Here is a 15603-nt window from a genome sequence, read left to right as displayed (position 1 = left end):
AATACTTGAACCAGGAGTTCACTTGTCTTCTGGAAGGGGTTCAAAATTACAAGGCTACGGAGTTGAACATTAGCAGTCGTAAACCCAAAAATTGGGTCGGCTGTTCAACGACGGTTATAAAATGATTAAACTGGAATTAAGCTGGCGTTAGGCTAATCGAGAGAGGTTTTCGTCGTTTTTTTTTCATGTAGTGCAATTAAGAGTAAGTTCCATCAAAAAGCCCAAAACAAAAGCAAATTTAACCTAATACTTGATCTTGAAGTTCCCTTGTCTTCTAGTTTGAGTTCAAAATTACAAGGCCACGGAGTTGAACATTAGTAGTAGTAAACCCTAAATTGGGTCGGCTGTTCAACGACTGTTCTAAAATAAAATGCATCACAGGGGGTCACATAAATGTTACGACAAACTTCTAGAGGAGTTAGAGCACATCATCAGGATTAAAACTGAATAGAAAACCTTGCCCGGAAATATCGTTGAATCGGTCTGAGGGCGTTTCCTATGATAGCATGTTCGAAAACACACGAAGAAACAGTTTATAATAGGGAAGCACCTCTAACCGGGTGCAAGGACATTTCCGGGTTTCAAAGTAATTTCAATCCTGATGATGTGTCTCTACTCCTTTAGAAGTTTGCCGCAACATTTATGCAACCCTCTATTATGTATAACGTTTTTAAACGTGTGCATTTCGACAAAAAATGGACTAAATTATTTTTTTTAATCTGTAAATATAGGAGCAAAACTAATCTACAGATTTAAAATCCCCACAATCGAATCGAATTCGGCAATACCAGGTATTTGTTTTAATTACAACAAAAAAATTCTTCTCTAGTGTTATGTATCACAATCTAGTATTATGTATCACAATCTAGTATTATGTATCTCTAGTATTATTTCGTCTTAAACGGAAGATGTCGGTTTTATGTTCATTTAAAACGATGCAATAATTATTGCTTAGCAAGATCGGAAACAATTTTTTTGCATTTTAAGTGATAAATCGTCCTGAACATTATTGTATTAACGAAGTTCAACTGTATTTCAAAGGACAAAATTCGTATTACTCTGAAAAAAAACTCGGTTTAACCAGCCTTTGGTGCAAAGGTTTGGTTTTATTTCTTTATTACTTATTATTATTTCTTTGGTTTTATTTCTTTCAATCAGATCATTTCGTTTCATTTAACTAAAATTTGGTCAAATGAAAGATCATTTTATTTTAGTTACACCATAAATAGCGACGCCATGTTTTCTTTACTCCTTGGTCTCGGTGTGTCGGGACGACTAATGCATGTTGTTCCAAGTGTCAACTTATTTAGGTCGGTAAAAGTTTTATTAGCATTAATTAAAGCTCTTTTTTTCTGCTGCCTTTTTAATTTGGCTGCGGTTACAAAATATTTAGAGGTATGTCATAAAATAACCTACTTACGGTAACTGAAAGAAAACATTTTTTGTAAAATCCTAAATAGATAAAACTTCTTTGAAAAAAACGCGCTTAAAAGCAGCAGAAATTTCAAAAAAAGGATAAATGTAGCAATAAAGAAAACGAAGGAAATAAAAATAAAAGTATGACCACCGAAGCCGACGTCTTCAGGGGGTACTGGCCCCGGTAGCCCCTGACCTTTTTAATTTGACAAAACCTTTTCTATTGAGGGAAAAGCAAATGCCTAAAGTAACTCCCTCCGTACCCCGAAGGTCTTGTATAGAAGTCCAGGAAAAAACATGAAATACAAAGAAACAATTTAGAAAAGAAACTGAAACAAAATCATCAGAAAATAAAAACTCACTTTAACCAAGTCAAACACCGATTTCACAAGCAAACTGAATGAAAAGAAAACACTTAAGTGTTTCCTTTTCATTCAGTAAAGTAAACAAGTAATACAAGTAAACACACAAGTTTCACTCATACAAGTAAAGCAACGCCCTCTATTACAATGCACAGATTGAAAAAAGAAGTCAAGGAAAAGATACATAACATGTTAATAGAATGCTTAACTGGGGCCGCTCAGTTAAGACTTGATTTGCGCCCTGTTAAAAGAAAAAATATATAAAAAACTAGAATTCTTCAATCATTTTCTTAATTAAAAAATTAACATTGCAAAAATTAAAAGGAAAATCATTATTACTCAAATTATTCAAAAAAATATTCACAGCTTCCCGAAAATTTTCAACATTATTCCAAATATTTTTAATCCTAACCAATTGTGAAAAAAACAAATTTTTAAAAACTTTATTACACAAATTAGTATTAAAGTAGCAGAAAAAAATAATTTTAAATTTTAAAGCTTTTCTTTTATCAAAAACACCAATTTTAATAAAGATGTTAACGATATCAATTTTAAAATCTAAATATTCAACATTTAAACAATTCTCATTAGTTTTCTTCAAAACCAAATCTCTAGGAAAAATACTCCAAATAAAATTATAATTATCACAATTAAACAAAATCAAATCATCAATATATCTAAAAGCATTAAATTCATTATGCTCAAGAAGTTTAGCCTCAAAAAAATGCAAAAAAATATTAGCAAAAGCACCAGAAAAGGAATTACCTTGTGGAAGTCCAATAATTTGTTTATAAAAATCAAATCTTTCATTTTTATTTCCTTCGTTTCCTTTATTGCTACTTACGGTAAATAGTTTTGTAACAGTAAATAGCAAATTTAGCCTGCATTTGGGTGCTTTAAAAACATCTACTTTTGGTGCAACGTTCTATTATTTGTAGTAAGCAAAACTACCAAAATATGATGAAATTGAGCTCCATTTTATGTTACCAGCAAATGAATACCATTATTTGGTGCAACGGGGATTGGAATTTTTCTGAATTTAAATAAAATATTTATAACCAGTCACTTTTGGGGAAATATAACCTCTTTTAATTTGTAGTACTCAGTAAGAAAAAACTTTGTAAATATGTAACCAGTATTTGTTGCAAAGTTTCTCATTATCCCAAAGTTTGATTAAGCGAAGGATTATTTTATTTTAGTTACACAATAAGTTGTGAAGTATGATCGAAAAATGCTTCCATAGTGCAACTGACTGCACCAAAATTTGGTAAAAGACACAAAACTTTGACGGTGACTGTAAACAGAACGATATTTGTTAACGACGACATGTTTTTTTTTTACAACTCGGTCTTGGTGTATGAAAACGACTAATGCGTGTTGTTTCAAGTATCAACTTATTTTGATTGGTAAATGTTTTATTTACATTAATTAAAGTTCATTTCTTTTTTGTTGACCTTTCTAAATTTGGTTGGTATTATAAAATGGTTAAATGTATGTTAGAAAATAACTTATTACTAATATATTATATTTAATAATAGTTTTGTTTCGGTAAATAACAACCATGGCTTCCATTTGAGACCTTTAAAAAACATGAAATAGCAGTTTTGTTTCTTCAAATTACCTACTTTTGGTGCAACCTACTGATATTTGAAGAAAGTGAAAACAGCAAGATATGGTAAAATTGAGTTCCATTTTATTTAGCCAGCAAATGAATACCAATTTTTGGTGCAACGTGGATAGGAATTTTTAACAATGTACTACAAATGTTCTAAATGTGCAATGTTCAAAATAAGTAGCCAACTAACTAAATTTCTTTTTATATTTTATTTCAACTTTTAGTAATAATGAATTCTGATTTTTTGGTATTATAAAAAGCAACTTGGCTTAGTTTCTTAGCATTGTGGATAAATTAAATCTAATTTAGCGTGAAAAGAAATACACTTTAAAAAATCTCGGTTAATGTTTATTCAATACTTGGTGCAAAGTTTGCTAATTGCACCATAAATAGGATAAATCAAAAATTATTTTATCTAGGTTGCACCATAAATTGGAAAATATGATCAAGAAATGCGTTTATGGCGCAATCGATTGCACCAAACTTTCGTACTATGACAGGCACGTGACCGATGACTTATTACGTAGTTGTTGACAAGATGGACGACTTTGTTGTTGAATCTTGATATCATCTCATGCAAGTTGTCTTTGAAATTGTCCATTTCTTTTGAAGGTAAGTAAACTTTTCTTAATTATTTGCATTAATTACAGTTCATTTCTTTAATATCAACTTTAAAAATTTTGTTGTCTGTTCCGAAAGTGTTAGCTTCAAATTTCTTATAGGAAACTGTTTCGATGTATGAATAATTAAATATTTTAAAATCTATATTAGCTCTTTTTCAGTAAATAAGGAGATATAACGATTTTATGTGCACAGAAAGTGCATTTACAGTTTATTTGGCTAAAGGAGCATAGTTTTCCGCCAAATTCACTGCCGGTGAAAATTTTCTAGGTTCGTGTTTTTATTTCATTCCACCGATCAAAAAAATTCGTATGTGCTTTCTGTTAGGATTAAAACTTTTTATCAATATCTCTGCTTTTGTTTTGATTTTCATGTTCTATTTTGCTCTTTTTCGTTTGTAATGTCACATAATTACACGAATTTTGGTCTATACATTCTAAAGTGCTTCGGTTGTAAAATTATCAATGTGCATTATTCACCTCAAATTAATACTAACTGTTGTCATGGAAACTAGATTTCTCTTTACGTTTTCTGAGAGCACGAGGTAGGAGAAAAACTTAGTGGGTAGTATTGGCGCTAAAGAAAACAAAGCGATATTTTTTTTTAATTCGCCAATAATACCTTACTGAAATTTAAAACAAAACACCGGCAAGAATAAGATTTGTTTTAGAACATTTAGAAATTAACTGATTTCTTATTAGAATTTTTTCTTAAAATATATTTTATTATTAATATTTTTTAACTAAGAGAAAATGTTTTTCAATGAAACAAAGTATTGTATTTAAAAAGATCATAAATATATCTTTTTTATTAAATACATATAAAAAAAAATACTTTGATACTCATAGATACTCTGCTTTAGATACTTATTTTTCGATGTTTTTTTAATTTTTACTTATTTATTTTATTTTTTGTAGCTTTAAATATATTAATTTAACCCACATTTGTGTTTTGCGGGTGAGGGGAAGGATAATATAACCATGAAATTGAACGCTTTCATTGATCCTCAAAAATGTCATAAGTATTCTTTATAATATTTACAGTTGTTTTTGTTTTTTTAAATAATTTTTTTTTTGAAAAGTTTCATTTTAATTACAAAAGTGAAATTTTTTTATTCTGAAATATATGTGCTTCTATGAAACAAAAGACCTTTAGTTAAAAAGGCAACCCTCACAAACAGTATACATGTGGAGTTTTAATACTATCCACATGACTACTGCTTGTGTGTTAATCGTCAGCCAGATTCCACCCTCTTAGACTCAACACGAACTCTTTTATCTATACAAGTGATGATCAATTTGTTCATTTATTATTTTAACTGTTTGCAGTTCCTTCAGTAATTTTTTTACTGTGCCGCTCTGCATAAAATTCAATTCACAATTTCTCAAGTGGAGAAATTCTATTTTGGTGTTTTAGCGCATTTTAACAAAAATAATAATAATAATATTTTAAAATATCAATATCTTTCATTCCTTTCCAGAATTTTTGTGGGTAAAAGGAGGCTAAAGATAAAAATCCCCCCCCCCCCCTGTATAAATAGTTGGTCTCGAAATTTTTGTTTTTTAAGGTAGTGAAATGTTTTAAAATTTTTTTACACGAGAACTACAATTTCTCAATTTTCTTTATATTGTATTTTAAAAATAGTAATTAAAATATGACTTTCTTTGATTTATCTTTCTATGTTTTAAAAAAGTAAGGATTCAAATTTTGTTTCTTCTGTACATTTTATTAGCATAAATTACATTATTTTTAATCTTCTTTCATTAGCATAAAGATACCAACAACATCAATGATTTTAATTGAGAAAGAGACACAGGAAGAAATATTGTTATACCCAGTGCCGAACCAACTGATTCTGCCAAAATCACCAGAATTCCAGAAGGTTATAAACAGTTTTTTCACACTTGAAAAGTGCTAGTTTCAAGAACAGCTTACAAACAAGAAATGTGTATAGTTTCAAGTTTTGAGAATGAAGAACCTGTGCTTGGAAAAACAATTATTCTTTTGTAAATAGGCTCCAAAATTTTATTTGTGTGTAATCTTTTTAAAACTTGTTGTGTTTTTTACAATCAACTAAAAAATGTGATATAGTTAAAGTAATAACACCAGAAAATCTATAATCATGAATATGTAATAAAAATATTGTTTTTTCTCAAATACTCACCATCATTTACTAATTTATAAAAAAAATTACAGTATTTTTTTCAAGCTGTGGGAAATTTTACTCTTTTTATCAAGTAGTAAATTATGCTTGTAAAAAAGTAATTTAGCTATATTGTAGATTTTAATTCAGATGAGGCAGAATATGCCAAGAAATTTAGTATCTTATTAAAATATAGAAAATTATTTTCAGATGATCCCAAATTTCAAAACTCTAAACATTGAGGCATAACATAATTTTTATTTTAAATTACTGTAAATTTAAAATAAGTTTGAATTGAATGCACTCTCTTAGTAACAAAAACATACTATCGATCATATTTCTGAGTGAATATTTTGTATTTTTTTTTAATAAATGCTGTGATATGTATAAAAAGTATAATATATTTAAATTTTAAGATTTTGCTTAAAAATTATTACATTCTGTCTATGTATACAAATATCAAAGTGATTGTAAATGAATAAATTACGTTTAAATATTGATCTATATATTTTTTGCTAATATTTCCAAGTTATTTCATTATTTTTACATTTCTTAATTTACTTCAAATTTAATATTTCCATTTTCCAATGTAATTAATATTGGAATGTTTCCTTAATTAGAGATTGGGGTTTGACCAATACAATATTCGTCTACTTTTTTATATAAATTTTTACTTGTGAAAGTAATATTTTCATTTTTAAATAATAAAATAATTTCAAAATACATAGTAATAAGAATTTGATTCAGCCTAAAATTAAAATTCTTTTTATTTACATGCGGTATTATCTCTATAGCATCGGTTCGTGCTTTAAATGAAATGTAAAAAATGATTAAATTTTACATAGATCAATTTGAAGAAAGAAAAGTTTTTATATGAACGAAAATATTTTTAAAGCGCCAAAGGGCAGATAAAGTTAGCATCATTAATAAATATTTATAAAAAAAAAGAGAAGATAATTTAAATCAAATTATAATTTAATTATTTAAATATATAAAAATTCAAGGAGCTATTTTTATTTTAGATGTATTATTTAATATATATATATATATATATATATATATATATATATATATATATATATATATATTAATATTACATAACACATCTAAAATAAAAATAGTTTTATTAATTTTTATAGATTTAAATAATTTAATTATAATTTGATTTAAATTATATCCTCTTTTTTCAATAAATATTTATTAATGATGCTAACTTTATCTGCTTTTCGCCGCTTTAAAAATATTTAATAATGGTGCAACCTTCCTCGCTTTTTAGTTCCCTTCAAAACACTTATATTTGGTGCAACCTTTCGCCGCTTTTAGGCTCTTTCAAAATTCCGATTTTTGGTGCAACCTTCTCTCGTTGTTTGGAACTAGTGAAAGCACCAATATATAGTAAAACTGAGCACGACTTTATGTAGCCAGCAAATGAATACCAATATTTGGTGCCGCATAGCTCGAAATTTTTTACAGTGTAACTGCATGTGGATATTAGTTTTGGGATCACGGTGAATTAAACATGACGACCGAATGATAGAAATGTTTCTTAATATGTTATTTAATAAAACATTGGAAAGAAAAGAAACTTCTAGAAATGAAATGTTATTATTGGAGTTGGAATTTCTTCTCTGCATTTATAGCCTCAAGCAATTCTTTCCTAATAATTTCGGGTCTTTTTTGGTAATTTCTTTTATCACAAAACATAATATTTAATTTAGATATTTTTTTACTTGCTACACTTTGGCATGTAAGCAACTTTTGAGCCCCTTTGGATATAGTGTGATCATTTTTCTAAAAACTATAACATCATTCAATTTCGACTTCAGAGAACAACTAGTCTGAAAAAGTTTTCTAATTTTTATTATTTTAGCTGCGTTTGTGCAATATTTTAATTATTTTTTTCACTTTTTGTTGTTCTTTTGCATTGATATCAGTTTCTATTCAGATTTTTCTCAAATTTTCAAAATTTAACGCATATTTTTCTGGCAATTTGTTTTAGAATTATTGGAGTATAAATTCATTCATTTATTTGCATATCATACTTCGTATTAAGGAGAACTTTGGTCTAACTATTTATTCAAAAAAATTACCACATGCCTTTTATTTATTTTTATTAATTTTTTAGAAGAAAATTGACTTTTAAGAACTTTTAACCGAGCTTTTTAATCAGCTGTTATTAAATTGATTAACTGTAAAGATTTATGACAAGAAAATTTTTAAAGGAAAACAACAATATTTACACGAATTTTTTTTTATAAAAGAGACATTTTAATTTTGAATGTATTTTTAATTTTTGGAAATCTCTCCTTAAAAATGCTTGCTTTGATGTTAATTCTACTTAATTAATCTGCTGAAATAATTCTATTCCGCAAATTAATGAGCCCTGCTACAATCTGCTGCGTAGTATAATAAGGGCAATTACAAAACTACATAAAAAAATTACAGTTAAATAGAAAAAATATTTAAAAGATGAAAATGCTGTAACGAAAAATATTTTAATTATATACAGAAAAATGAGTTAAATTTGAACAAAATCTTCGAATTACTTATGATATCAATCAAAAAATGTATGGGTTTTCATCACATAATATATGTTTTAAAAACGAATTAATAGTTAATGTATAGGTAAAAAATGTGTTTAAAAACAGTTGTGTTTTAAGAATAGGAAACGCAAAACCAAACTTTACATTTCTAAATTCTTATTTGAATACCATTTGTATGCTTATCTATCTAAGAGTAATTTGATTGAATTTATATGACTAGGTCTTATGATATCGTTTTTAATTAGTCACGGCAAATTTGGGGAACACTAATTAAAGGAAGAAAGTCAAAGAATACTTTTATTACAATTTTGCTCGAATAATAGTTTATCCAAAATTTATTTCTTTGAACAACCTTTAGGTTAATGAAAACATGTAATGTTAATTAATATTATGAAATTCAGTGTTTATATATCCATTCTAATAAAGGGAATAACTATTTCATGTGAAACATTTCGTTTGTACATACCGTAGGCTATTTGAAAAATCAATTTCGTTGCAAATGTTGCAGTCATTTTACAATGTAAAAAAAAGCTTAATTAGTGAAGCCGTAATTTCTTTCGGGAATATGGGATTATTACAATCAGTCTATATGGCTTAAGGCTCATTACAAATTTGCACCTAGTGTTAATGCCGGGGATTTTAATTCGAAAGTCTTGTGATTTCGAATAGTTGTAATAAATGATATTTTTAAATAGTCTAAATGTAATTGATGTAATCTTTTATGAATCGAGTAGATTGATCAATGACATATGCTATTGGCTGTTGAATATCTGGGTTCATTTCAATAAACTTGAAACGCGTTTGGCTGATTAGTAAGTATTAGAGACTTTTTCAACTACTATGGTCACTTCAAAATAGCGATGGCGGTGTGCAGTCATTTTATAATGAACCAAGATAATTAACGGAATCATAATTTCTATCTGGATGAATATAATAAGCCCATATGACATGACTAAGGGCCCTTTTAAAATTTACAGAACTTTTCTCATTTAGTCTGAATTTGTTTAGATGCATTGCTATTTACCTTGTGTTAATGCCCAGGATTTGAAAAGTCTAGAGATATTAGAGTAATTACAAGGAACGATAAATTTTAAGTAGCTTAAAAATATGGCTGTTATTGCTAGTGACTTGAAATAAATCAAGAAGATTTATTTTAATTCTCTTGCAATGATATCTTATTATCATTATATCATAACAAATTATATCCCATTGAATGATATTCTATTGAAGGATATCCTACTGAATGATATATTTTTGAAGTATGTAATCAAATGGTAACTTATTGAATGAGATCTTTTTGAGTGATAGATAATCGAATGTCTTATTGACATTATACTTTATTGGCCTAAGAGTATTAGGGTTTGTTGCAATAAGCTCTAAGCATGTTCGGCTGATTAGGAAATGCTATAGTGAACGATGTCTTAAAGTGAACGATGTCAGAAAGAAAAGAAATCGGATTTAAAAATTGGACTTGAAAAATCATTTAAAATTTTAAGGAGTTTGAGTATCAAGTTTGGGTCAAGTCTTCAGCACTTAAAAAGTCTAAAGAGTCTAGTTAGTACGAAAATTTAGCTAATTTAAACTCAACCGATTGCATATCATCTGAACTTAACATTAGCATGTATAGCGTAATGCTCATTAAAATTCTTTATAAAATGTTTCGCTCGTAAATATGTTAAACTTGCGTGGGTCATTTTCAAAATAAGAACAGATTGCAACCCGTACCCGCACATACTGTAAAGCGACTTCAAAGCTGACCCTGATTATAGGCCTAGGCCCAATAGGCATGGGTCTAGGGCCCACAATTTCAGAGGGGCCTCAAACATTAGTAAAAAGTCTAATGAAAGGTGGGCAAGCTATGTGCTGGTTTAAGTACTAAATTAAAAATAATTACAGCTTACAATAAAAGTAAATCATCTAATCAGTGACTTTTAGCAAAAATCACTGATTTCAATTGTTTGTGGTCACCGAACTATTTTTATTTTGACATAACATTGCTTTGTTGTTTTATATCTCGCTTTAATTTATAGATACGTAAACTTTATCTTAGAAAATTAATCTTCAATTGCTTGCTTTCAAAATTTGTGGTTCAATAGATTCTTTTTCATTATTAGGACTACTCTTCAGTATTTAATTTCAAAATATTTTTCAATGGGCCCAGAAAATTTGGTGGGCCTTAGGCCTGAATTTGTCTTGATCGGTCCCTGCTTCCGAATCTTTAGCTACGCCACCGTTACGTTTCACGTCTTTACGGTGTTGATTGTATGGGTTATACTGATTTGTTTGTCACCATTTCAACCAGGAATCTCGCCGGTTGTGCAGTGCGTTCAGTTATTCGGTTTTTAAATACAAAAAAAGTCGTCCTGGCGAAATTCTCCATTAGCTTGTAACTGTTTATGGTAAAGGTCAAGGTCAGAAATGTGTATAAATGGTGTAGGCTTTTTCGTGAAGGAAGAACAAATACTCATGATGAGGAACGATCTGGACAGCCTGCTGTCATGAATTAACAGTACTTGATTATCCGCCATGCTGCTTTGACTTAGCTCCGTCAAACTTAAATTTCTTTTATAAAAATTCACTAACTGATTCAATGTTACTAACAAGTTCAATGGTCAGACAGCAGCGTGCTTTGATGATGAGATCTAAAAGCTGGTGCCAGGACTAAACAAATGGTTCATTGTTAGTTGTGACAATCTTCAAAAGTGAATATATGTTCATATTTTATTTTGTGATAAAATTTGCGTACTTAAATAAAGCTTCTCTTGCTCTATACAAAATTGAAAGATTAGCGACCAGAAGTGTGGTCAGCTTTTACCTCCAGGTTCAATTTCTCATGATGAGCATTTGGTGTTAGAACTAGCATTAGGTTACTTCAAACGAGTGTTAACAGTTTGGGGTTTACTCTTGTATGGTTTATCTAACAATTTATGTGTCAGAAAAAGTTTTCGAATGGTTGGGTAGTTGGTAAGCAAGGTGCAGAAATCTGCTGATTACTACTACTACTATCCGCTTTCCTAAAACCAACTAAATTTAAACTGAAGTAGACTGTAGTGATTACATGCACCAGTATTGTCTTTTAATCATCAATAAAAATGAATCCTACATTGTCGCAATAGCTCGTTAGAGTAGGTTTAGAGTAAAGCAAACAAAAAATATATTGCATGACTGTTAGTTATACTGTCAGAAATTTTCAGAAAAAATTGTTAAATACCAGTTTATTTCATTGTTATTTTACCGTATTAAAACAAAATAGTCAAATAACCATAACTAAGATGACATCCAATCTGTTAATTGTGAGAAAAACAGTTTATTAACTGCTTTTATGGTTGGTCTGTGTTCAATTCAATAATCAGTATCAATGTCAATTTGTTGAAGGTGGTCATTAAATCATTGAAAAGGCCATTTTAATATCCGTTGTGAAAAAAATGGGGTTTTCCTAAAATTGATCAAAATACTAAATAAGTTTGGTATGAAATTAAGTCCGGTGTGTAAACATTCATTTAAACTATACTGTCCCTTATCATGTGATCCTGTATCAAATATAATCCGTACTATGCTTGTAGACTTATCAGTACGTATTACTGCTCTATGTGGTAATAATTGTAAATAGTTACCCGCAACTTGTGTTCCACCCCTGTAAAGATCATTCCCACAGCGTTTCGACTGCTACTAAGTTTTTGGTAAATCGCATAATTCTCCCAGTAACTACTTTATAGTAATAGTCCCCACCCAAGGCCGGGATAGCCTGGTTGGTAGGGCACGGGGCCCATGTCCCAGTGGTCGTGGGTACGATGCCTGCCGAAGACTCCCCGTGTAGTAAATGGTGACTGATAGACGTTAAACCTGTAGAGTCGCAAAGTCCTCCATGCTCCCAGAACAAATCATACCTCTGGGGTGCTGATCCAGGAGATTCCTTGTCTTCTGGATTGGTTCAAAATTACACGGTATGGAGTTGAAAGCTAGTAGTCCTGAATTGGGTCTTCTTAGCCAAAATGGGGTCTCCTACTCAACGACGGTTATAAAATAAAATTATAAAATAGTCCCCACCCAGGAGAACTGATATTTCTTTATCATTAAATTCATAACAATTAGCCAATTGTACGTTTCTTAAGCTTCTAAATTTTGTATCAATGTTTTCAGGAGAACTTGGTAAAGGTGAAGCCCTAATAATATCTGCTTTATTTACTTCAATTTCGATAAATAAATTTGGATCCTGTCTATTTTGCAATTTAATTTTTACGACATTATAAATTTTCGTTTTGTTTTCATTACCGTCAAATGTTCAAATGCCAATATTTTCCTTTCGCATTTTGGGAAAGTTATAAATTTTTGCTAAGGGACTACAAAATAAGCTAAGCTATTTCTTATTGTCTAAGAAAACGCGGCAAAATTTTTTATTTTTATTTTCATCCCCAATCAACGTAACGCATGTATGTTACAAAATGCTATTGAGTTTAATTTTATAAGTTTTCGTCTTAAAAACTGACTTAACAATGCTATAAGTTACATTTTTCTAATGAGGGCATTCGATACTTGAATCATTTTGTTTTCGAAAACATAGCGAAATATGGTGGGATCCCCCCCCCCCAAAAAAAAAAGAGCAGCATGATGTCAAGGTTTAAGGCATAAAAAAACAACATCCTTTCTTTTTTAAAATATCTCTAATTTCTTTAACATTAAAAGTATAACACTATTCTAATTTATGCGAATTATTGCAGAATAAACATTTTTTATTTCATGGTTTCTGTCTATGCTATTATGTTTAACAGTTTTTATTTTTTCTTGTGAGGAAAGGAAATAAGATGGGAATGGCTTATGATTATTAATTTGAAGTGATCGCTCGCGATTTCTTATTTCTGAATAATGAAATCTTAATTAAAGCATATAAATATAATTCTTAATCATTTTGGGAGCGGTTGAATTCTAAAACAAATTCTGATGGAATTAAAATGGATGTCAATAAATTGGAATAAGAATCACCCTTTGTACCAAAGTTTTTTTAACTGCGTACCCGTGTTTCCGCAACGTCATATAAATTTCTTAAATTCATAACCACATCGGGTTTTTTAACAGACGTCAAATTCAATAAATTGCTCTAATGATCGTTGATTAACATGTTTTTCTTTCCAAACCTATATTTTAATAAATCTAGGGCTTTATCGTATTTCTCATCGGAAATTGCAAATCCGTTAATGCATGCAAGTGCTTTTCCACTTAAATAAGATTTCAAATAAATAGTAAAAATTTAACTTGCATAATTTCATGAATATTTATTTAAATGCAAGAATTATTTTAATTAAATTTATTTACATGTGATTAAGGTCAGTGTTTACGTGCATGCATTCATAATTCTTAGAATAAACTAAGGAATCAGTGGTTTTTTAAACTGTATAATCTGGGATAGAATTCATTTTTTTTATTTTTAAAGAAAGTTTTGTTTTCCAAAAAGAAATTTTTTATTTGATTTCCTCAGACATTTCAATATCTTCAGAAATTGCATCTTAAGTCAAAAGATCTACAATTTCATTATACAAGAAAATTAATTTACTTCCTTTTCATTGTGACAAAAAGACTTCAAATTGTTCAACTAATTCAGCTTCGTTATAAATATATAACCGTCGTTGAACAGTCGACTTAATTTTCAACTCCATAGCCTTGTAATTTTGAAACCAATCCGGAAGACAAGGGAACTTCTGGATCGGATTCGGAGAAATATGCCTTTGTTTGGGGCTTTTTGATGGAACTAACCCTTATTTGCGTTACATGGAAAGATAACCAGGAAAACCACTCACGGTTAGACTAACGGCAAGGAGACTCTATCCCGTGATGCGTATAAAGGATTCAAGCCCGGTTCACCTCATTGGAAAGCGAACACTTTATCCCCTGAGCCACCACAGCTCCAGCTACTTTATTAATTGATTCTTCAATTTTGTTAATGTTGTTCTTATGGCAGTACGCTTCTTTTTTAATTTCTAATTGTCTTCAGCCATATTGATAAAATATGACTCTATCCAGATAATTCAGTTATAATTTCGAGAAAAAAATTCTCACCTGGATATTTCAGTAGCCGATGATATCAAATCAATTAAAATTCAAATCAATAATCAGTTGTTCAATAATCAGAATGGGTTCAGCGGCTCTGTGGATTTTCTAAATATTCAGTAAGATCAATGATCCACGAAATCTAGTATAACATCTATTTAATATCAAGAAAAACCACAACTTACACTTCCGTGTCTGCTAGCTCACTGTTTCAGTTATTAGGCCCACAACGCCCTCACAGTAAGGAGGTTTAACCAGTGGTTAAGCAACCAAAATTTTACAGCTTCAACTAGGCCCACCTAATGAAGCCACTTTGTTTCTTGCTGATGCGTACATATTATAGTCGAGAGGGCTAAGCTCTTAATATAATGACCTCCAGAACGAAGGTTTGAGTCCCAGCTTTTCTCCATTCCTTTCAACACATGAAGAGTTTCCATCGTCCTCATTTGTGACCCTGGACAATTTAAATACGACACTCACATTCACGCATAGATGACAGAGCCATAAAACTGCTTTACACAAAAAAGCCTTCCATTTTCCATCGCTTACGATAGGTGAATCAGTTAAAATAATTAAACCACATTCCATGGCACATTTGACAAAACACAACTTAACCACAACCTAATACCAATGCCCATTACCTAACGAAAAGCCTGGTTCCAAAATCCAGTTAAATTTCTTTTTTGCGGTTTTGAAATCATACTAGTAGAAAATGGTTAAAAAACCATTCAGATTTTTTTTCATGGTTTTTAACCATACTAGATGTAAACAGTTTCAAACCCATAAGGGAAAAAATTTCTTCAACTTAACATTACGGTTTATTGGAAGATAGATTTCTGTCGGATATTTTACCGAAATTTT

General features: G+C 29.8%; 2 long non-coding RNA genes across 2 annotated transcripts in view; both read left to right on the top strand.

Annotated features, from left to right (window-relative positions):
• LOC139425982 (uncharacterized) overlaps window positions 1–15603 on the top strand; it is a 134413-nt gene that overhangs the window by 37306 nt on the left and 81504 nt on the right. The window lies entirely within an intron of this gene.
• Window positions 3756–6154, top strand: LOC139425979 (uncharacterized). The gene is made up of 2 exons (XR_015435779.1): window positions 3756–4005; window positions 5782–6154. It is a non-coding gene; the product is annotated as an uncharacterized LOC139425979 (long non-coding RNA).

The sequence above is a fragment of the Parasteatoda tepidariorum genome, chromosome 7 (genome assembly GCF_982258835.1).
Source record: "Parasteatoda tepidariorum strain Cologne lab strain chromosome 7, Ptep-v5.0, whole genome shotgun sequence".
Lineage (NCBI taxonomy): Eukaryota > Metazoa > Arthropoda > Arachnida > Araneae > Theridiidae > Parasteatoda > Parasteatoda tepidariorum.
Note: the sequence above shows the minus strand (reverse complement) of the source record. Positions and strands in the feature narration are given on the sequence as shown.